At 38.6% G+C, this 25,416-nt stretch overlaps 1 long non-coding RNA gene across 1 annotated transcript; it reads right to left on the bottom strand.

Annotated features, from left to right (window-relative positions):
• Window positions 1–462: 462 nt before the first annotated feature.
• LOC141748209 (uncharacterized) lies at window positions 463–12,905 on the bottom strand. The gene is made up of 4 exons (XR_012588946.1): window positions 12,750–12,905; window positions 5,507–5,700; window positions 2,395–2,689; window positions 463–1,704 (listed from the first exon to the last, which is right to left on the bottom strand). It is a non-coding gene; the product is annotated as an uncharacterized LOC141748209 (long non-coding RNA).
• Window positions 12,906–25,416: the final 12,511 nt, after the last annotated feature.

Genomic DNA, 25,416 nt, shown 5'->3' with positions numbered 1-25,416 from the left:
AGCAGAATCAGACAGTGCAGAGGAGCGATGCAGCATCAGTAGGAAGCACAACCCAGCCCTCTTGCCCCAGCACCTTCCTCCCTGCCCAGCTTCCCGGACTCTAGGGATCCGCCAGATCAAAACCAACATGCAACTATTTCCACTTTTTCTGCGATAAAGTATTTTCAAATGGTTAAAGTAATTCTATAATAAATAGCTTTGCTGTTTGGATGATGCTTTGTATGCCAAATGTTAGCCTGGAACGAGTATTTATAGCAGAGTTTAAAGTCCCTGAAAATAGGGATTTATATTTATAATGGAAAAGTTGACAAGTTTTTACTGTAGCTATATTAGCAGACCATCCTATAATAAAAAGGTGTCATTTTAACTGGAGCACTTATAATAGCAGTATAATGTAGTTAGGAAAGAATGAACTTTACAAGGTGAATGTACAATTTAACACAAATACTCATGCCAAAAAATGAAACAGCAGATCTCAAGAGCAGTCTATTTAGCATACTGTTTTTCATAGACCATCTGATTTTATAGACTTTTACCAATAAGAAATACCTCTTCTTCCATAAATAAGAATTGTTAAAGTCTTCATCCATTTTAACAGCTGATGTCTTACACAAAGTCTTATTTACTTGAAAGAAGTTTATAAACAGAATTCAATGGATTAATAAATTTCATCAATGGTAGTCAGTTGGCTAACAGTATAATACTAATAAGAGGAGCTGTACATGCAAATTCAAGAAATTTCAGGATTTTTTTTTAATGCATGTCACTTAGAGCATAGCATCAAAGTGTCCTTTTTGGAGTTAATTAATAAAAGAACAAATTCTGGTTCCACAGAAGACATAGGAAACCCCCTCCAAAGATAAAGGGAATCCCAAGAAGACAACTGTGATTTTTCTACAGCTCACACAAGAAAATCTTGTGTAAAAACCAGGATGATGTGTTTCCCTCCTCCCTTGTATCAGCATAAACCCGGAAAAAATAGCTTTGTACAAGGAGTTGTGATGGAGAAGGTTTCCCCAGACCCAGCATGAAGGCCATCCTGCGGTCTTCAGAAACACCAACTTGTAGCTGCTCTGCAAAGCTGTAGCTGGGGCAACCGTTGCAGCCCTAAAGCTCCCAAAAGGACTCCTGTAAACAATGCAATTGTCAGCATCATCTCCTCTGTCCCATTGTCGTACTTCTCTTCTGGTTCGTCTCTTCAAAACTGTGTCAGAACTCCTCTCCTAGCACACCCAGGAGTGTATTTCACAGGGTGAGCTGTGGCCATCATGCAATACACGCAATACACATTTTGACAGCACAAGGAACCACTCACTGCAGCCTACAAGCCCTCACTCAGACCATGGCTGACCATACAACCTTGCCCAAATTCCCCCTTTTGTGGCACTACTCCGGGCCTTCTCACAGTGTAAATCTGTGGAGCTGTAACAAGGGCTAGACCTAAAAGTGGTCTTTCCAAAAAGAAAAAAAGTGTCTGGAAGCAAGTACTCTTTTGAAGTACTCCCTGTAGGGCAATGAACCTGTCGGTCAATAAATATAAAAAAGCCCTAGTTCCACAAACGCTTACACACCTGCTTAAATTTAAGCTCCAGAGTAGTCCCTCTGCATGTCAGTGGGTCTTCTCACTTGAAACCAGACAAAATCCGTAAGTGTTTATAGGGTCAGGAAATGAAGCACAAAAGTTGCTGGTCTTCTCCACACCATCTAGAATAATTAAAAGCAAATCCTCTCAATTCGTAAGATTCATTGTAAAAGAAGACTACATTGTGTGGTCCTTTCAACAATGTAAGAAAACAATACAAGAGAGAAAAGAAGGGCCACCTGATTTTTCTTCACCCTTATTTCAAACTCAGCATTGCCTTTCACTTTCTCTTACTTTTTCTTGTTTATTTGTTTCCACAGATGAACAAATTTGTAATCTGCTATTTGTTCTTAAGTTATCCGTTTCATTCTGTAAGAACATTAAACAAGCTGAAATAGCAGCTGATTATTACTTCCACTGTTCATTTAAAAATAATTTTCTGGGAAAATACGGTATACCCCTTGACTGCTTAGTTCTCCACAAAACTTATTGGAGCTTTTTCATTTCTTCCACTGAGGTGATACTGTTAAAACTAGATGTCAAGACTTAGAGCCGGTGAGCATGTCATGCTGATAATGTGAGAAGACGTCCATATCAGAGAGTCTCAAGGGTCATACAGCGAGCAGGTGTCATGGTTTAACCCCAGCAGGCAGCTCAGCCCCAGCCAGCCGCTCACCCACCCTCCCCCAGTGGGATGGGGGAGAGAACTGGAAGGGTAAAGCTGCAAAAACTCGTGAGCTGAACTAAAGGCAGTTTAGTAGGTAAAGTAAAAGCTGCATGTAGAAGCAAAGCAAAATAAGGAATTCACTCACGCTTTCCCATGGGCAGGCAGGTGTTCAGCCATCTCCAGGAAAGCAGGGCTCCATCACAGGTAACAGTTACTTGGGAAGACAAATGCCTTAACTCCCAATGCCCTCCCTTTCTTCTTCCCTCAGCTTTTATTGCTGAGCATGACGTCATGTGGTATGGAATATCCCTTTGGCCAGTTGAGGTCAGCTCTCCCAGCTGTGTTCCCTCCCAGGTTCTTCTGCACCCCCAGCCTACTTGCTGATGGGGTGGTGTGAGGAGCAAAGATCTTGACTCTGTGTAGGTGCTGCTCAGCGATAACTGAAACAGTAATCAACAGTATTTTCATCACAAATCCAAAACATAGCCCCATACACAAGCTACTATGAAGCAAATTAACTCTATCCCAGCCAAAACCAGCACACCGAGCAATTGGTCTCCAAAAGCTGTTAACCCAACTGCAAAGACACTTAAAATAAAATGAGAGAATCCAGTGTGGACTTTGAATGTTCCCTTAAGAAAAATACCTTTATGGACACTAATTGTACGGAAAGAAATGTCTCTCTGTCAATTAACATGTTTCATTAGCTAGAAATAGATGCAAAATTATTATTAAAATATAAATATATATACATTTAAGAGTCATGGTTCCAGACATATATTTTAAAAAAGCCTTTGGACAACAACAACAACTGCAACAACAGCTTTCTAATAATTCATTAAACAGAACTAGAGGATTAGGTGGCTGTTAAAGAAACTCCCTTTGTGCGTAACATGCTACAGTAAGGCATGAGTCCTGTCCATCATGAAGAAAATGTTTTAAAAAAATCATTATACCTAGGAAGTGAATATAAAATGTTGGAATTCTTTCTTTAATATCAAATGATAATTATTTCTCTTACTGAAATTGATCTTCATGATCTGGCTCATAGTCTGGAGGAATAAGCAGTTCCTCAGGACACAAAAGCTAGTGAATTTTTAATATTTTATTGTATTGTATACAATTATTAGTTTGTTAGAGCTCTTTCACATTGCTAAAGCCATATGCAGCTTGCAACCATTCATTTCATTTTTTTCTGCTACATCAGCAGCTGAAGGAACATAAATTAACTCTACAGCAACACTTTTTGCTGTCCCATTTCCAGATTTAGAAAAATATGACATAAATTCAATGCTTGATCCTGAGACAGTCTAGGTCCTTCAACCCTTAATTTTTAAAGAATCAGAAAACCAATGAAAGCTAGTGTCTCACAGCACACTGTCGGCATGCTCAGCTCAACCCAAGCACTGTTGATCAGTTCCTGTTATTGGATATTGATTCTCCTGCAAAAGTGACTAATTCCCTTCAAAAATCTGGGTAATTCAATGTGCTCACCTCACAGTGCACACATGTTTCCCATTAAAAACTGTCAGGAAGCAAGCACACGTATTTAAGGAATGAATTGTGTTTCTTTGTGCATGTTTGTTCCATAAAATAATTTTTTTCCGTCCCATGAAATAGAACAACCTTATGTCCACTGCAGACAATGGAAAAAAGCCATTGACTTCAACATGCTTTACATCAGGCCCTCTGTACTTACTTCTAGCTGTTCCAGGCACAGACGCTTAATGTGGGATTAGTCACTTGAAATCATTCAGGGCTTTTATAACACTTCATTATGTATGATACAACTTCTTTCACAATAAATTCTTTCAAATACAGCTTTTGTTCAGAAAAACAAGCTCATGATTAATTCACTATGTGTATTTAAGAACTGCACCCTTCTCTAGAGAAGGTTAAAGGTGAATTTGCTGCAACTAATACCTGCAATTTAATCCCTAAATTAATTTCACGTAAAAATATCAGTGGCTTATTTGGGGAAAAATACCCATTATGAAAGAGGTTCAAGACCGTAAATCCATATGGTACACTATTAACACTACTATTACCTTGAATTTGTGAGAATATAACAAAAAGGAATTAGATTTCATAAAACCAGGAGGAATCACAGAATCACAGAATGGTTCGGGTTGGAAGGGACATTAAAGATTATCTAGTCCCAACCCCCCTGCCATAGGCAGGGACACCTCCCACTAGACCAGGCTGCTCAAAGCCCCATCCGGCCTGGCCTTGAACACCTCCAGGGACGGTGCATCCACAACTTCCCTGGGCAACCTGTTCCAGTGCCTCACAACCTGCTCCAGTGCCTCACAATGCTATTACCTCAAGAAAAACAGCAGAATTCCCCAAGTCGATCGCTCTCTCATTGTTTCCTTATATGTCTGGATCTACAATAGATGCTTCTTCAGCCCACTTTTGATGGATTTCCTTGTAAAATTGTGAAGAAATAACATTCAACCTATCCAATTTAAAATTAAGGTACTATCCAGATTTCAAGGTAGAGAGGAACTTTAATCTTGTCTGTCCCTCTCTAAACATAGAATTTGTCCAAACTTAAATGCTGTTGCTGTCTCTTTCTGTTTCTAATCCAGGTTTCATCAGATTGAACTTTCTCTTATCACTCAATTGTAATTTTTATTTAAATTTCTCAAGCTTTTGGCTTGAGACCCTGAAGCTGTTGCACTGTTTCTCTTCCTCATCCCTCTAGCTCTGCATCCATAGTTTTGCTACATGGTAACTACCAGAACGGCAGTTAATTATCTGGTTTCAAAACTCTTTTGGGGTGTTTGTGGCTAGTTCAGATATACACAGATCTCAAGGGCAGAAAGGATCACAGCAAACATCCATCACAGCCTATCAGAGTCCACAGGACTGCTCTTCATCAGGTCCTGCCTTAAATGGAATGGTTATGCTTGCATTAGCCCGGGGCTTTTTAGGAAAAGCAAACAAACAGCTATATCAGTACAAAAGTTACCCCTATTAGGGAACCCAAACCAACCTTCATTATATGGTTCCGTGGTTCTGGTTTTTAAAAATGCTTAACTTTCAGGATGATTTTTTTTTGTTGTTTTCAGATATCATATTTCCATTCTCCAAAAGCTCATTATAAATAATATTATTAAAACAATTATAACAGGGTTTAAAAAAGGGACTCTATTTTCTGTTAAGCAAGTGAGTCCCTCAGACAAGAAGATAACTAGTTAAAAGCCATTGATGAAAGATTTCATTTGTGATAAGTTCAATTCCCTGTCATATACCTGGAGGGATTCCAAAGTGATTAACTCCTTTTCAAGATTGCGAGGCGATGTGCTTCCTCCCCGGGCTATTCCCACTCTGTTTTCTCTTGTGCAATGCATTCACTCAAGTTCCACTCACTTCTGGCACGGAGGCAGCAGTCATTATTATTGAGAAAGTATCACCCTTCTGAAAGCAATTCCTTCCGTGATTATTCCTGTAGAAAGCAGAGTTATGGCCTTGTTTTAAACAGCGATCAAGACAAGCTGTGGCAGATTTCTAGAGAAAGTCCCAATACCCAGGTCCCTCATGTTGTGTCCTGTCCCACTGGCCCTTGGCTTGTGAAAGAACAGACCTCCTGACTTCTGGGGCAGGTGTCCTTCCCTCTTGTCCATACTTCCTCCAGTATATCCAGAATAAGAGGTCCAAAACTTAAGGATCTTCTCATAATGTATCAAACTGTAATCTAACTTTTCTATCTCAAGATTTTTATAACTTTATTTTGGACAGTTGGCAATTCTCTCAAATATACTACGGCAAAAAGTGAGGAAATTACATTATCTCATCTTACAGGACATAGCAAGAATAAACCCTTTAGGCAAAAGAATGCAGATCATCATAGAAACTAGCTAACATGAACACATAAATGGAAAGCTCAAAATAAAGCTGCATCTATCACACCTAAAAAAGTACTTGACAATGTACTCATCTCAGAGACAAGAAAGAAAAATGAAAAAGTATTGCAGGATGACTAGAATGAGTTGCAAGTTTGAAGTAAACTGGGATTTTGATTCTTTAATTATTTAAGCAAAAGATTTCAAAGAGTTAAGATTCATTTTCTTCCTGTCTTAAAATAAATGCAGGTGAGTTTTATTAGTTGATTTAAATAGATTACAGTCTAAAATTGCTAAAAAAGAAAAGTGACAAGTGATGTTCTTGAACATCTGTTCATGCATATGTAATAAAAAGCCTTATTCTTTTAAAAATACCAAGGATTCCTTCATCCACTCTTTTCCCACATCTGACTCTCAACTGTATTCTCTGTTCAGAAGAGCTGATGGAACTAGGATAAGCAATAGCTTCATATTCTCCATAGCTTGTTAACTCCTTCACTCAAGATACAGGAATAGTTTATGATGTGTCTGATGTGTCATTAGAACTGTAACGGTTAATTACTAGATACTGCAGAGAGGCAAAACCTGGAGGCAACCTCTACATCTCTTTGCAACACAGGAATGCAGGTTCATCTGTCGATGAAATGGGGGTGAAGATGATGAACGGCATAAAATTACTATTGTGTACTAAGACAAACCTGAATGCTCAATATATGGCATTTAACAAGAATTTTTTAAAATGCTATCCAGCATTTATTTTGCTTGGCTGATGTGTTCCTCCTTTATAAATTCTATGTATTAACCCCTGCCCTCCTGGCAGGGACTTGAGCGACTTGAGCCAGCAGTTAATGGTTTTGTTGCTGGGGAAAAAAAAAAAAATTGTGTGTCCTTGACATGTCACTGGTATAAATAAATATTTTCAGAGAAGGATGTGAGCCTAGATGCTATAATTTTTACTTGACTGGGTTGAGAGTATCTGACAGCTAGATACAGTCTGATTTATAAGACTGAGTAAGGAAGCATGACAGACATATGTATTTATTAAAGATATATTTACAAAATGTCCCAGTTTAATTTGACAACTGTGCCAGCCAAGGCCTCAGGAAGTCCAAGGATATTACTCTGTACATGCCATCATGACACTACAGTTTCAGTAGAAGTTAAAAATCATAAATAAATAGTTTTAGTGTCTTAAATTTATAAATTGTACATCCATGAATGTTATAACACTAGTGTATCTTTTAACAAAATGAATTACAGAAGTTGAATTATTCCACATACTTAGTGGATGCAGAAAAAATGTATATGTGTAATACATATACAGTACCATACAGTATTATTATTATATTCAAATATATATCGGGAACAATACTTTCATGGCAACATCCTAACATAGCAATATTTTTGTCATTTATTAAATTGGCTGCTAGCTTGTACAAATTCAAGATGAGGAAGACATGCACAAGATTCTTTTTTTTTTTTCCCCTAGAAAGTTATGAGAAAAATACAGACATACTTCTACCACAGAAACATTACTGTCTTACTTTTGGAACTCGGCTTTCTCACCGTAGTCACTCCAACTCAACTCATATTTATCTATCATTCAACATTTCAGAGAACCAGATAAGTTGTACATTACATTTGTCTGGCTCCCTAAAAATTACTTCTTTTAAAGACAAGGTTTTGGTGTTTCTTATTGATACAACCAATTTTCTAGGAGAGAAAATAAAAGTTGTAGATTAACTACTTTTCTTCTTATGCTCATCGATTTGGTATTGATCTCTGCTTCCAGCATTTTGATACCTGGAAATAAGTGAAATCGTACGCCTAATATTCCTACCTGCAGTGCTGGAGCTACAAGGATATCCACATGCCTTCACTTTTAGGAGTATAGCCACAATGGCAACCAGAGAGCAACTGACAAGCATTGTAGTTTAGATGAATGTAGAACCAAGCATATGTGTAAATCATATGCATTATATAATACCCATCACGGGACTCAACTGTGGCAAACCATGAGAGTGAAACTTCTCCTCATTTTAAAGAATGAGACAAATCTTTATGAGATGAAACTTCATCAGGAAAGATGGTGACATTTTTGCATTCTTAATAAATTGTTACTAAGCCTTCAGGCTCTATTTCAAATGTAAAATTTTGTGGGGGGAGGTGAAAGAAGCCTCAGGATTTAGGTTTTAAATTCTTTAGTGACAACGCTGAAGAAAAAAAAAAATTATTCCACAGAATTTTAATGTCCTCTCTCCCCTGTCTTTTCTGTTGAAATTCAAAGTATCAACCAACTCTTTTAGAACCTGAGTGTGCTGGTACTTGCAGGCATCACATTTCTAGTGCAAATCAGTACTGCAGCAAGGCCAGTATAATCACGATGCAGATAAATACGACAGATCTATACAGACAGTATTACATGTACCCAGAAATCTCAGCAAACTTAGGCTAGGCCAGACATTTGCACTGTTAAACAAATTTTATGCTCTCTTGCTAAAGAAGGTGATCGAACCAATACTGAACAAACAACCCAAGGTTACAAATCAAAGAGGTATCCTTTTGAGAAAACTTTTCCAATCAGAATAAGTGGAAAACTTTCTCTCCTATATCTGACATAACACTGCAAAGGAGGCAAGAAACTACGGGAAATAGGCAGGACAGTTGGCAATATAAAAATCAAAACAATCAAAAACCCTTACTATTTTATATAATGAAACTGCTGGACAATTCAAAGTAGCTGAATATAAACTGATCTTAATAAGTATTTTAAACACATAACTCAAACTATATTATCTCCCAAAACAAAGTAATAGTTTTGTCTTACTTTTCTGCAGTCCAACCTTTCTTTACCTGCTTAAGTTTCTCACTTAGAGGCATGGTTACAACTCTTGTCCTACCATGGGAAAATCCTTCACACTTTTGCTTCTCATCTTACTGTCAGCCAAATACCAACTCTAAGATCAAAGCAGTGTTGTGCATCAACAGACCATACATTAGTTACTTTGATAAACAAGGAGGAAAAGCAGTGCACAAGAAACATCAAACAAAGAAAAAAGGGCAAGAAGTAAAGAAATGCAAAGGCAACATTTTTTTCTAAAATAAATTTCTTTATTTTTCCCACAGGCAGCATTAATTTGTGGACTGGAGCTGTTAGAATTCATCCCTAATAAGTAGGACCACTCATCCACAGCAAGCTTTCACTGAATTTCAAGTCCTTTAAAAAATATAAGAATCTTTATATGCTGTTGCTATATACTTTGGGTCGGGTGTGTTTACAATGTATCAGGATCACTCAGATGCATGCTAACGTGCTAATAAAGATGCTAGATGTAGTTAAAGGCACAGATTTGCCACAGGTAAAATTTGGCACTCCGTTTGTGTGACGTGAGAGCAAAGAGTAAAAACCTTCTGTTAAGTTTACAGCCAGGTACAAGACAAAAGTAGATTTTCAAAGAGGTAATTACCACTCAAAAATTATTTCAGAAGGAGAAAGGAAAAAGTTTTATCCACTGAAAAGACTTTCTAGTGCATGGTTTATTATTTGAGACGCTTACTTCTTTATTGTAGCAATGTACCAATGATAATTTTAGATGCTTTAAGATCTTTGATATCAGCAGATGACAGTAAAGTTCATAGCTATGAAAAAAAACCCAGCAAGAATAAAATAAACTTTGCTGCTCTTAAAAAGAGAATTAAATTAATCTTTAGTCTGGAGAGCTAGATCCAGGCCCAGACAGCATTTCAACAGTTCTCCTCAGCTTTAAATCCCCAAAACCTTTAATAGGAGCTATTGTGATTTGTTACAAAGATACAGGCTTCAACATGTAGTTAAGTCTTCTGTTAAGCAACCACCTTCGTCACTGAGCTTCCCCACTTTTCATCTTATTGCTGTTTATGTTTTTAGATATTAGGTGAAAAGTCCCTATGTTTAACTCGGCTAAAAACTGCTAGAAAAATCTGATCCCAGATCCAATCCATATGTAGTGTTCTTGGACCTCACATCCTCTTGTTTTCTTAAATTTGGATGAAAAACATAAAAATTAAGCTTTAAATGGAAATACATTTGCAAACTCGAGTAGAAAGCTGCTTGTGCCATTCTGTAATCACTCCTCAGTCTGTATGTTATTACTGCTATTGAAATAGATGGCAAGAATACAACACCAAGGCTCTGCACATGATTAACTTTTTATTCTTCCTGTAACTTGCTATAAACCTCAAATGAACTTGCAGGTTGGCAATAGCATGTTAAGAACTAGATGCCAAACTGTATGAGGCATTTTTTCCAAACAGCATCACCTTCTTTGGATGTGATTCCCTGTCTCTCTCCCCTTCTCTTTTCTCCCTCTGTCCCCCAATAGCTGTTATAGCTAGTCAGATGGTTCATTTGTGTTTGTGACTTAAATCCTTCAAAAGGTCTCAATCCTAGACATAAAATGCTCCATGAAGAGATTTTTCCTCCTTTCAGCTCCAGCCTTGCTCTTTCTGCTGAGAAATGCTGCAGAAAAGACACCAATTATTCCAATTGGCCTGTCAGCAAGGACCCAGACTGGGCTCACCCACCCATTTTCCATAGGTTCCAGAAGAATAATCATGTCACAGAGTAACTGCACACCTTCAGCCACTGCTTTCTGTGCCATATTAGCCAGTAACACTGAAGATTCAATGCCCAAAGAATCAGCCTGGTTTGCTGCCCGGTGCTGCAGTCAGCTCTTTAGCTCTCAGGGTCGTGAGCCATATGTGTCAGCCAGAACAGCAACCCTCCTCAGATTTAGTGAGCGTACTCAATGGAATGTCCAAAGGTTCTTGCTAAAGGCCACATTTTACAGAAGCACAAAAAGACTTAAAATACCCGCAAATGGTTCTGCCTGGTACAGGGCTCAGAGATGAAAGCCTGACAAGTTTTTCCACAAAGAGACAGCTTTCAGACAATAAGGCAAGAGATGCCTAAGGACTAAGCTCCTTCAGGCAGCAGCCAACCCAGGTACAGGTCAGATGAAGAGTGGGAGCTCAACTTTGCTGAAATCCCATGAGTCTACTGCCAACGTTGTCCCTGACTATATCATTTGGGGATCAGATCTGATCGCTGAGTAATGAAAACAAGCTGGTGCCCTTGGGGTTTGTTTTTCAGGGCTTTTTTATTTCTTAGGAGGAAGGAACATGGTTTGGCCGAATCATCTCCTTGTTAACATGCTTTCATTTGTTGAACTCATTCCCATTACACCCAGCAGGTGAAAAATGAACGCACTTGCACAGCAGCAGGAGGTGAAATCTTGATAGCATACTGAAACAGCTAGACATTTCAATTCTTTTCTGATAAATTTGTTCCTTTGAAAATGTGGAACATACTTCAAAAATATCAATGTGATGCCTCAGTGAACATCCCTTTATTGAAAACCAGGGTAACGATACAATTCTGGTCACAAACAAATGGGCTGACAAAGTCCAGATACAGACAGTCAAGGTCCTGTTCTGCCTTCACATTCGCAAGACTGATTACAGCGGAAGTAGCCCCCCATGCACCTCGGGGAATAATTGGCCTTTAATTTATAAAACCTTTAGGTCCATTCTGTACTGATGATGAAAGCTTTCCTGTTTTTCTGCTACTGACACTATTTGCTATCGGTATAGCTCTTGTGAACATTATGGCATTTTATTCAGAAAGGGGGATAGCTCTATCTGTGTTATTAGAAATGGGGAGAAAAAAAGAGAAATACTGAAAAATAAACTGACTTGCTTAAAGCTATTGGCAGTTGCAAAGAATACTAACTCTCAGACATCCATTCCGCTGTCCTCTAGCTATTCAAGCTACCCTAAGGTTGCTAGATACGTTGGAAATTGTACACTGATAATACAGAAAGAAAGGAAAAAAATCACTGTGAAAGAAAAGTGAAGTCAGAGAAAGTGTTGGAATAGAAGGATTGAAAGACACACCTGGAGACATGGGAAAAGGGGAGTCTGAGGAGCAACACAAAAATGAAGAGAAGGTATCAGAAAGGAAGAAAAGAAACACCAACAGACAGCACCATCGAGTAACAAAGCAGGAATTTTTCTTTGCAAAACCAAGTACATGTAAATTGAGAGAAGACACCTATCAGAATTTAGGTGAGGTGTGACTGTTAGCTTGGATTTTCAGGTACTAAACATAGAAAAATGATTCCGGTTATGTAATTGTTATACCTTCATTTGGCATCCTGGAGTCAAAATTTGCTCTGAAAGGCCTTGCCTTTACAGTTTTCTGTTTTCATTTTGCTTGTGGTTCTTTATTTTGGGGTTTTGCATGTGCAAATGGCATAACCAACTACTAAATCCAAGCCACAACTTCATTTCCTAGTTTCCCTGGAGTCCAAAAACTAGGACCAGAGCATTTCCTTCTGAGAGGCTGTTCCATAACCCCAGATTATAAGGCTGGCCAATACTTTTAATACCTCCTAAGACACCACCACCCCCACCCCCACCCCATTGTCTGACCATGACCAAAGGCCTTGGAAGGCATTTCTGACAGCTGGTGTTGAGTTTAGCATCCTGCAGAGCTTGTGAGACGTCTATTAGCATCCCACTCTTGCCACCACAGTGGTGCCGAGGGGCTGCGGCAGCCCACCACCCAGGCCAGGCTCCTGTGGAGCGGTGGCCATGCCCTCTCTCTGCTGACCTTCAGGGGCAGCTGCAGTGCACGACCCCCCGTGAGCAGAAGTCCTACTACTGTGACTGTGGGAGATGAGGGTGATTTTTCCCCCAAGTTTTTCAGCTCCTGTTCGAATCAGCAAGTCTTGTGTGAGCGGAGCTCCTTCCACTGCACCTAAGCACTCTGAAAAACAGAAGACAGATGATTGGGTAAAACATCATATTAATAATGTCATTTACAGGCTTTTAAGGTTACAAAGACTTCAGCCATACAGAGTGTTTATTATGGTGCTGTTCCCCATTAGTTTACATATACAAACTGGTAGAAAAATAAAGTATATTACATTGGAATGAGTAATTATAGGTACATATAACACATTGCATCTCAAGAAAAAGAGCATTGGCATTCCTGTTGGAATGGATCCCTTCCAAGTTTCAGAATATAGAATAATTATGAATATTATATGCATATATGTGATGTGTAAAACACTGCATGGTGAAGAAACAACAGGAACTCTACAGTTAGAGTTTAATTCTGTTTTATGCTATAAGTAAGGAGTCTACATCTGCACAGGTCACCGTGGAAAGAATAACAAACCTCAAAGGGCAGCAAACAGCAAAAAAATTAAAAGCTTTATCCTTGATACTTATGAAAATATTACTGTTCATAAAATAAGAGGAGGATGGATTCAAAAATGTGTATAAAGTAAGTAGCCATTTAAAAAGTGTGATGGAAAAGAATTTATTCCGTATTTCGTCCTAACTTTCAGTACTATTTCACATTGCAAAGTTCTATTAGGCTGCTTTGATGACCACCTATGTAAGAACTCAGCTTCAAATGATGCCTGAATTTTAGACACGCACTGTGAGAGGGAAAGATTATGACACAGTAATAGTCATCAATATTTTAATTTATTTTGAACTATTACAGACACCTGCAATGATGAAAACAGGCTTATATCACATTTGCAAATATGAACCAAATTGTTTGACTTGAGGAAGTGGATTATGGTTGCCATTGACTTCTAATTCTGCAAACAAAAAACCAGAAAGGATAGATTTTGAGTTTAAGTACCTCCAAAAAAAACCAAAATAAAAAGAGCCAGTTGTTATACTTGTGCTTACAGGTGTAAGTGGTAGTGGTATTTTGTTCTCTTGCTGCTACCTGTTAAAAAGTAACACAGGTTTGTCTTTTAGCATGAAAACACTTCAGAAGTATCCTTACGAAAATTAGTTGTAAATTAATAAATAAAAAGGAAAAAGGTAAATTGAAAGAAAAGGGATACCCGCTAAAGCTGGGCTGCTCTATAGTTTCATGGCAGAGTTCTCCAGCTATTAGCTGCTCTATCACGAAATATGTTCCTGTTGCAACCACAAAATTTAACACATTAATAAAAACAACTAATCAATACAGCAGTACAAGCAGTTGGCTATCTGTAAAGTTCAACATTTAATCATAATTAAGTCAGGAAAAGCTGACAAATACAAGTGTAAGAAATCACACAAAGACAATGCAGGAAGTAACCAAACACCCTTAAATCATCAATTTCATCAAGTCTGGGACTGGCTTCAGTTACCTCTGTTTAAGTTCACTTGGAATAACAATTAATCCCCAATGCATACCTTTTCCAATTATCAAATTAAGATCTGAGGTAAATCAATGAATGCAACAATAGTTTAATGATATTAAACCACGTGAAACACAAAATGAGGAAGTGTGTGTGTGCAGATAACCGCTTGGGTGTCACACGTTAAATAAATTAACAAAATAGAAACAGTAGTGCACTTTCTTTTCCATGAAATATTATGTTGCTATCAGAGCAGCCACTGCTAGCTGGTAGATGGGTATAAGGAAAACAAAGAATTTACAGCCTTGGATATAATTCCTTTTCCTAGGGCACCAGGTGCTTTAAATGCCACCAGAAGGATGCTCTAGGCAGTGCCATGCTGTCCAACATGGCTTGGCATAGATTAGCTCAAAGCCTTTGTGTCTTTGCAGACTTTGATTAAGGGCCAGTGTTAGAACTCCTATGGGTTTTTACTTGATCCAGTGCAGCATAGGGATTTTTTTTTTTAATCACAGCTGCCAAAAATATGCCAGTTAAGATAATTACATTTCAATTTAAATGGAAAAAAAATGGTAATTTAATGGAAAATTTTAAACCAGGATGTAGGGCAGGATATGTACTTCCAGTCCTATCCCACAACAATACTTTTTGTCTGTTGCAGATGATTTAGGGGCCCAGTTCCCTGGTTTTGGCTCTCAGTGAGACCAGAGAGTTTTAGGACTCTCCACAGTTTTGCCGGATTGTGTCTTCAATCTATTTTAAGTCTTCAAACCTCACCCCGATTTAGCTTCATCCATCTAGTGTTTGCTGTTTCATTAACTACCTGTCTTGATGAGTTGCCATACATGTAAGAAATAAATTCTTCCTAAAGATATTTGCTCCCTTTTGGGAGGACAAGTAGAAGAACCCAAGATATTCTGTCTGCCACTTCTCTGTTGTTTTCATTATTTGTTTCGGGGCTGACACAGAAGCCTGGCAGTCGCAACATACTGTAAGGGGAATCATTTTCCTTTGTTTAGAGCGCAGTGTGTACCGTCATTTACATAATAAAATCCTCACACAAATAACAGATGGTGAAGAGGCACTCATGTTGCCACATGTTGGAAGCATGATACAGTTCCTTGATGAACTCGTTTCTCTTACTTCTGCCTACAGATGTCTACCAGCTATTAAACCTTGGGGGTTAGTCAGCTGGTGAAAGGTTTAAAGACAGGCAAAAATCTGTCTACAGAATTTGCCTGCGTCCAGGAGGAGAGGATGTTATACCCTGACAGAAATGCACAATCCCTTGAAAATGCTTTCCACTCCCCTGAAAAGTAAATAATAATCTTTATATACAGCACTCATTGGGCCGATGTTGTTCACTATAGAAGACAGAAAATGCCATTATTTCACTGAGTCTGAGCAATTTTCTCTCTTTTTTGGAATCCTTTTCTAAGCAGAAGTGGGGACAGAGCACGCTATGCTAATGCTGTATATTAGCAATATCAGTTCTTGGATGCATTACCATAAATTCTATGTGCAAATTAAGTGCCGGAAAACAAACGTCTGTCACATGGAATAACAGCCGTACAGCCTGTGTACAGTGCAATGAAATAAGATCACACTACACTCCCTAATTAGAGTTAATGGTTCTGCTTCTGATCCCATTTACACTGATTTTACAATCATTTAATCGGTGCTACCACCTCCATTGGATTCTTTTTTCTTTAAAAAGAATCAGTCCACATGACACAGGCAGTATTTAACTGAGTGGTCACTTAGTTAACTCTAAATGTTGTCCCTTAGATGCAAGTTTATATATCGCTTACAGAGCTGGACTGCTGCAGTTTCAGTGCAGGGGCTGGGACGGGAGAGACAGGCAAGGCTATGGGTCTGGTTTATTACTTCTGTTTTACCTGAAATGTGGCATTTTGTACAGCTGTGTGGACAGAGCAAACACTTAAAATTAGTTAGGTCCCTTAGCATCTACAGGAAAAGAAAGAAGTAATTTGATATGATGTTGGCTACATCACAACTTTGCTCTTATCATGTTAACACACTTTGGTCTGTGCACATTAGCATATTGATATTTATGAATGCTGAGTAGACCTACATCCAGCTCGTTTATCTTCCTGTGTGCTAGAAATTTGTCCCATGGACTCCAGAAATCTGTTTCCCCGTTCAACAATATACGCTTCTTCATATTTACGAACACTACTGATTGAGACAGTAGCTCCCATTTTATGAACACCAACACAGACTTCAAAATAGTGAATATTCCTCCCTCTGGCTATGCCAATGAGCAGGCAGGGCAAGAGAGGTGGCTTATCGTTGTGGGACTGCTTATGAGCTTTTCCATGTCAAGAAAGCCCTGAGCTCATGCTGTAGTGCCAGCAGCAGGAGTCTCCTGTGCCCAGGTTGAGTGGGAGCACCTGAAGGCTCCTTGTGAAGGCACCTTGTGAAGGCCTGCTCCATGTGGGAAGGGTGGCCCAGGGACAGGCAGGGGACCAGCCCCAGTTGCAGGTACGGTGGTATTCACCAAGCACCTCAGCACATCAGAGGGCTACATGCCTCGTAGCACTAAATCACCAACGCTGAAGCTGCTGAGGTTGGTTCAAAGCAGAGGTGACATACAGGAAACCTTTCTAGGCAAGAAACTCTGCTGCTGCAACCTCCTGCTTCCATCCCACCCTTTGTATTTGTCACTACTCCTCAAAAATGACTAGACTGTAAATTTCCGTCTGTTTAATGTCTGCCCCACTAAAACCATAAAATGTCTATCTAATAGAGCTGTTAATTGGGTGTCAGTTGCTTCAGGTAGATACACATGTACACAAGATCTCTGTTCTCTAAAAAAAAATTTAAAAAGTCGCAGACCACACTGAGCCCAAAACCTTAAGTTCTGCATGAAAAAGAAGAGTACACTATGATGGTTTTGAGCTCACATCCAGACTGTAAACCTCATGTGAATATTTTCCTAATGTTTCTTTAGCTCTGATTAACTTGTCTGGGATTTGTGGTGTTTTGGTTGTTGGGTTTTGGGGATTCGGTTTTGGGGTTGTGCCACATGTCCATAAGGAAAAAATATTATGAATTGCCAGATTTTTAGCTAGCACAGTTTAACACAGAATTGCAGGTTTGATTATCCCATAGCATGGAGCCCTGATGATCTGCAGTCTTTAGAATCCAGGAAGTACATGGTTATTTTTAATGTCAGTAGCTGACGTGTTGGCTGAAGCTATCCATCACTGTGTTCTGAAATTCGCCTCCTCAAATATTTGTCCTAGTACCTAAAGATCACTTAGGAGAAGGTGCGTGTATTCATCCCTTACCACTACATCACTGACTCTCTACAGTCATCTCTGAAGTGAGACACTCCTGCCTCAGGGTTTGCCTCAACATATTGCTGGATGCAAACTTCCCCCTTCTTCCAGAAACTCCCACATTAAAAGTTACTTTTCAGATATCTTGGAACAACACATCAGACTGCTGTGTTTCAAAACCATCATACCCCATAGGAATATCTTGCATATGATTAATGCACTAGCATTGACCAGTTGATTTGAAATCATCTGTTTCTCATGTCATAATATAAAAGCAAATAGAGCATATCCAGAGCCACACACTTACTAGGTTACACAAAGATACAATCAACAAAAGCAAAATAATTTTCCTTCATATATTTTACATCAAGGTCAAAACCAAAAAATCTATCTCTCTCTAGAGATGCTTTACCTGACACTGATTATGTCACCAGGAACTTGCTATTCCTTATCTAGTTTTCAGGTTATATTCACAGAAGGGAATATTGTATTTCACTCAGGGAATCCCACTGAATTTCCTTCAGCTAGGAAGACAGCGTCCCTTTCTTACCTTTCTCTGACTTCTTTCCTTCACCATTCCGCATATCAAATAAATCCAGAAACCTGAAGATTGAGAAGGGCTGAAAAATTTCATCCTTAGGGAACTTGAAATAGGATTTTGATTGTCCAACTGACAATAAAAATACATTAGTTTCATTTCTGCTTGTTCTGCATTAATTAGAGCTCCATAGATAAAGCTATCTGTCATGTCATTTAATTGTGACAAGTACAGTTCTTAAGCACAATAAGCTTGTAAGATTACTAATGTTCATCAAACAAACAATACTGGGACTAGAGCATAGAGCAGAGTAAGGCACTGCATAATATGGATCTGATCTCAAGCTACAACTAACATACATGTTAAAATTAAAACCCTACCACAGTTCTAGCCAAATAAAAATAATATGCTTGAGTCATTTATTTAAAAAGTGACCAAGATTTCTAGTTGACTGAATTGGATTTCTACAGTTACAGATTTCATAAATATCAGTAATTTGTTCAGAAGTAAATCTCAAGAAATTTGCTTTAATATTACGCACAGAACTTAGAACTGAACCATCACAATCACAATGTGAATAGCTGAGAACCATATTTAAGTACCTTGTCTTAACATTGTCTCAATATTGACATAAAACATTGACTGAGAAATCAAATGTCTATGCACCTTCCGTAAATAAGATATATCTCTCTTTTGCACTAGAGCTAAGATACACAAAAGAATTATGAGTACAAACAGAGAACAAGCATACTGTGCTATCCTGATGTTCACTCAGGGTTTAAACGCAACTTTGAGGTTTCTAACAAAATAATTGGCAGGAAAAAAAATGTGTTTAAAGCAATGGTAATGAGTCAACTCTAGACAAAAAGGGTCAGTTATTTAGATAAACACATCAACCTGAAAAGGAGCTGGTTCAAGCAGTTGAAAAATTTACCCTTATTCTCATTTTTATTATCCAGAAACACAGTTAATAATACCTTTTTCATTATATCTTGTATTTCTAGTTCTAGACATCCAGAAAGAATGAAAATTAAAAAAAAATGACCCAACTTTCTCTTAAAAGATTATGTGAATTTATAGAAATTAGCATGCCTGATAGGCCAGTTTACAGGTGGTACTAAAGGCTTCTTCCACTAGCAGAAGGCACTGTATTGTCCTGCACCGCATGACCATGGCTGCATCTGTCATGTTAACTCTTTGCTGCTGAAAAACCAATTACATTGTAAGCTATGTTTCTATCAGCCCCTTTATTATCTTTTATTCTTCTTTTGAGATGTTTTCTCTCTTACTGTTGCATTTTGGGTTTTTCCCCCTTTTTCCCCATTCTTTTTCAGCTCCACAAGTCTGTATTACTACTGAAATTTATTTTTTTTTTCATAGATGCCCTAAATTCTTATTGTCTCTTTTTAAGAGCCCTAACTAATACTGTCTCAAACAGATAAATAAAAGCTTCTCATCATTCTCAGTTTTAATGGTTTTCCTATCATTGCCTTGAATTCAAATTCAGATTTGTTTTTCTTCTAGTGGTAGATACTCACTGTCAAGGACTCCTGAGCTTCATGAGGTCTCTGACAACACAGAATGACCAAACTCCAATATTTTGTTATAATCCTTTCCTAATTTCTCTTAAGTTGTTTCTTTTTTTTTTTTGCATCCTGCAACCACATAGATCTCTTCTTACAAGCAATTATTTCTCCTAAACTTGATTCTTAATACTTCTAGATAAGAATTTTCCTTGCCTATAAACCTGTACTGCTATGCTATGTGATACAGAATAAAACAATTTTAAATGTTAGCTTATTGGAAACACAGCCGCACTGATGTGTCTATCGGAATTTCCTTTCTTTTAACACTGACATATCTTTCCCACTTGTGCATAGGGTTTAAAAACCTTCAGTGGCAGTAAAACATAAATCACGTACAAGAATATGATGCTGGTTGCCTTTTCAGTTCACTTTTTATTCTCCCATTCTTGTTGTCCAGACAGGTCAGAAATAGCTGCAGACAATCCCCTTGTACCCTTTTGAAAGCTCTTATTCTGGAATAGCTGCAGCACCTCTCTAAGAGCTGGGAATAGTCTCAGTTCAGAATAAATCATGGTGATTTCCATGTTTATGTCTAATACTTGTAAGCTAATGGAATTTTTTTTTTTTGGGGGGGGTGGGGGTGTCTGTCAGTATTTGGAAATACTAAAGGGGAAAAAAAATATCTCACTAGTATTTGACCTATAAACACCTCATTTATCTGCTGGAAGTTTGGGCTCGTTGATTTCTACTGCTGCTCTTTTTGTACTAGCTAATGAGCAGCTCACCATCTTTTCCCTCCAGTTATAGAAGACTCCAGAGAGATATTCGCTAAAGACACAGGGGAAACAGGACAACGGGAGGGAAGTGCAAGCACTCTAAAAACCATGAAAAGATGTTCCAAACATAGTCTCTTTTTGTTTTGCTTGACTATTATCCATATGGACTGTGTCTGTGTCCTGGTTTGAGGTAAAACAGAACCAATTTTACATTCAGTAATTTTACTTCTCAGCTAGGCCTCTTCTAACTCTCTGAAAGTAACAGCATATTGTGCAGAAAACTGTTCATTCTCAGAGTGATAAGACCAATGTTTATAGTTAGTGCCAAGGAATGGTACGCAGAGAGGCTCTTGCTTATACTTACTGCTATAACAACCAAGGTCAGCTAATTTCGTTATTTGCCCCCTCAGAGGGTTGGAAACGGAAAAGCGTAGAGGGGTCCCACCTGCAGGGAGGTGCGGACAGCACAGGTGACCCAAAATTGACCAGCAGGGGCATTCCATCCCATCTGCCCCATGTTCAGTATAAAAGCTGAGGGATCAAAGGACCAGCGTTCTTTTTCTTCAATAGCCGATGTTCGAGGAGGACCCTGTCTGTTCATCTGCCTTTGATCCCAATCTGTGTGTTCCTGCCTCCAGCTCTGGAATCCAGTTCCCACCCACCACTGAGTCCAGTCTGGGACTTCCACAGAGCCTGCTGGTGACGTCATCCTGGGAGCTTGATATGGTTTTGTATATATTGTATCTGTTTCATTATTTTCCTTTTATTTTATTATTAATATTTCATTAAAGTGGTTTAGTTCCTTCTAAACTTGTAAATCTCTTTATTCCTTCTCCTTGCTGTGTGTAAGAGGTGGGGGGAGAGCATCTGTTGCTGGTCAGTGGACAATTTGGCCAAAACCACAACAGATTTATTGGTGCCCAATGTGGGGAACTATCAGCCCCACGTTGTAACGGCAATATCCTAACAGAGTTAAGTGGTCTTCATACTAACAAAACAGAATGCCTGTCATGGGACCTAAAGACCTCATAAAATTAGAAGATAGGCTAACTTTTCTCTTTTTCAGTCCTAACACATTTTGGATAGGTCACACATTCAACTCAGACATCCAGAAACCAGGGTCAAAACCTCAAGACCATCACGTCTACTTCATTGCCCACTTTTTCTTCTAAATATTTTTTACATCTTTTTTGTCTCCAATTGCTGAGCAATTATTCTCCTCTGTCAAGTAATTTGCAATTCCCTAAGTCCACACAGTCCGTTTTCTATATCATATCTTTAATTATAGAAGATATATAGAAGATGATGGGGTTCTTGTCCTTTCCCCCATCCCCTTGAAGGATGTGTTCATAAAACACAAAACCAAGCTGAATAACAGGAAGTAATCTATTCACAGAGAGCTAAAAAACAACAAAAAATTACTTTCCAGAATATGTATTTACAATTTAACATTGGCATTTTCAACTTAACTAATTCTCTTCGTTTACCTGTTTCGTATATCTCATCTTCAATGAGACAGCAGAATATGACTATGACTATTTTCCTTGCTATTTAAAATTACCCTAACATAATCTCCTGACTGAATATGAAGTTATTATTCTTGCCTTTTTAAATCCTTAGAAATACTAAGAGCCACCAATTCCTACCAACCTGATAAAAATTCAGGATGACCAGACTGTCAGTGAAACAGGTCATTCAACTTTCATTACTCAAACCAATAAAACCTGATCATTACTTTCCTCCAATCCTAACACTCAGTTTCCATTTTCATGATTGAAAATGAAGGAATTTTATTTTTTTATAGCACGAGTTTTGCAATATTGAATCAGTTAATATGTGATGATACATTATTATTGAATATTAGCATATCATTACTGGTAGACCACAAATACTTTCCAAGCAATTTTGAAAACATAGGTCTCTGCATTCACAAACTGCATACATTCCCAGATGCACACATTCCCTCCTTTCAATCAGCAAGATGCACTATCCAATGTGCAAATCATTAAAAGCTGTACTAAAAGAACAGACAAGAGGCATCACAGGCAGTAGATAGTTATGGCACATATAAGACTTGTCAAAGTAACCGTATCCAACTTTTTGAGATACATTTATCCACCAAAATCACCTGTGGAAGGGAAAAAACAAGAGCTAAAGATTCTCAGTTTGATGTCTGCATCCTTATGCACCTAAACCTTTAAAACGTGCTTCAGACATTTCCTTATCTGGTAGGCACATAAAGTCCTTTCATAATTAAGCTTCCATCAACAGAGCTGATGCATTCAGGTCTCCTTTGTAATGTGCACACAGAGGTACCTAACTCCTGATGCTCAATGCGCATACTTCAACAACTTTCACCAATGCTCTTAATCTTTCCTTTTCAGCTCTGTCTAAAACACAGAAATACGTGAAGCAAAAGCAGAAAGGAAGTCTATGCTTTCTTACCGCTGAAGGCATTCTCCCAGGAGACCAGGATCTAGTCCTATTTTAGTGAATGCATGCAAAGCAGCAGCTTCAAAATGGGAAATCAAATAGTTACTGCTGGCAGACACCTTCACACTCTCACAGGCACAGGAGATAAAAATGGATCCAGGGAAGAAAGTGATTAAGTCTGGATCCTTCACTCTCTAGCTGTTGGCTAGGCTATAAATTGAATCTAAATTATAAGTCAGGAAAAGACTACTCATATCTTTGCTCCCTCCACAGACGATTACAAAAGACTGGCTGAAGTAAGTAAATGAAGACAATGGCTGCTGAATGGATGCATCTCACAGTAAGCCTTAACACTTAGCAGACTCCTGGCATTGTCACTCCAAATCTAAACTGTTGACTAGAGGATCTTTATGGCTCTGTTCCTCTGTGAATTTTGGCAAGCTGTTTAGAAATCTTATTGTAGAGTAGAGAATTAAACCTTGACATGCAACATTCTGGCCTTGCCAGTTAACTATGCCTGTCTGCATATTAAACAGTCACGTGCTACTGAAACACAAGTCACTCTTACCTCCTGCTCCCAGCAGATAGCAAACACCAACTCAGTATGGTAAAAATGATAAGGCTAGTGCCTAAGCTTGGCTTAGAGCTCGCACGCAGGTCTAAGACAGCACTTAATCAGAGTAAACCTATGTAAACTGCGTTAGCTTCAGTGACAGTAAGCTCAGCATGTCCTGACCCTTGACTGACTTGTGCTGAATGAGGTATAAGGATGCTCACAGTCCAGGTTCCCCAGGACTGCAGGTGGTTCTGCAACAATTTAACTACATGGAGAACCAATGATTTCCAGTTAAAAAATACCTCCACCTTGTCCTTTGAAAGAAGCAAAATGCATACACATTATTAAAACTTACAAATTTTTTAATTAGGTCTTCATACACTCCTTACTTGGGTGCCTGCTTTTCAGATATTTACAGATGTTGCACTAATGCCTCACCTGACCTGTAAAAATAAACTTAACATCAAAGAGGGACATCCATGTCCCACTCCCCCAGTCCTGAGAAAAGACTAAAGAGTTTGCATAAATGGTTTAAAGGAAAAGTCCAAAGGTGTGCAAGTGATGATCTGGGCTTCCAGCACTGGGCTTCCAGTAATCGAACTGCTATAGGAGTTTGGTTCTTGGGCAGCCTGCAACCACCCTGGGGCACGTTCAGACTCCGTCAACACCACCCTCATGCATCCATCCTCCTCCTCCTCACTTATCCTCTGCGGCGATATGTTGGGACAATACAAGCAGACATTTAGCCATGCTAACTCTTTGCCTTCCACATCCCTGGAAGTTTTCAAGGCCAGGCTGGATGGGGCTTTGAGCAGCCTGGTCTAGTGGGAGGTGTCCCTGCCCATGGCAGGGGGTTGGAACTAGGTGATCTTAAAGGTCCCTTCCAACCTGAACCATTCTATGATTCTATGATTCCCTTCCACCAGTTGAATTCCCAGGTCTAAACATCCAGCACTCATGCTTTGGACTAGTCTTACTGTCAATATGCCAAAAATATTAAAACAGGTATTGAGTTGTTTATATAGCTAAAAAATACTAATCAGATAATACCAGCTCAGTCCAATTATAACCCTAACCCTTTTCTATAGTTACATGATGGGAGAAAGCAAAACACTTGTGCATTGTCTCTCCAGGAGGCTTCTAACCGTTGAAGAAAATGTAGGTAAGAAAACGCATTTACAAAAAAACTAACAGAGCTTTTCCCCACTGTGCTCTGGAGTGATATGACCTATCAAATAAGGCACCGGTCTAGGACATAGAAGATTTGGTTCAATTTCCAGGTGTGTTAGGGCTCTAATGCACAACCTTGAGTAAATTGTGCCTGTGCATTGGCTTTCTCCACCTTGAAAGGGATTTTGGTTGTTCTCTAGTTTATCCTGTAAAGCACTAAGTTCTACAGACACAAGAGGTAGTTGTTATTATGTTTCACAACTTTATCTCGACTATCTGAAAATATATTCTTCCATGCCAGTGGCAGTGCTATTTGGTTGTTTATCATGTACTTTTCCATCATCCAACAACAGATGTACTTTCTGGATAGTCTTCAAGATTGTTTTACAGAACATTTGAGGCTATTTTGTTTTAATTTTATTTCTTTTGTTGCTTATTTTCTTTAAGCAATTTATCCTCAGGGATTTGGCTAAGCTATGACCATTAAAAAAATTATACAGCAATATGTAGTTTCTGTTTTCCATTTAAGCTAACTTTTGCACAAATAAATCTCAAAGGATTGAATATACCTTCTCCACTTTTCTGATCCTCTCCCCATGAATGCTGCTTTCTGTCTGGACAACGTCCTTTCCCTTTGTAGAACAATTATTAAAGCCAAATGTTGCTTGAAATATGGATTATATTTGCCTTGCTCCTAGAACTAAGAGCAAACTGATTTCCTTACCTTCCTGTTTGTCCAAATTCTGTCATCAGGTTTACATAAACAAGTCAGGCAGTCATTCTTGAGACCAAGGAGATGATGACAGGAAGAAAGCAGACCAGC

The sequence above is a fragment of the Larus michahellis genome, chromosome 1 (assembly GCF_964199755.1).
Source record: "Larus michahellis chromosome 1, bLarMic1.1, whole genome shotgun sequence".
Taxonomy (NCBI): domain Eukaryota; kingdom Metazoa; phylum Chordata; class Aves; order Charadriiformes; family Laridae; genus Larus; species Larus michahellis.
This window is presented reverse-complemented; position numbering and strand designations above follow the sequence as displayed.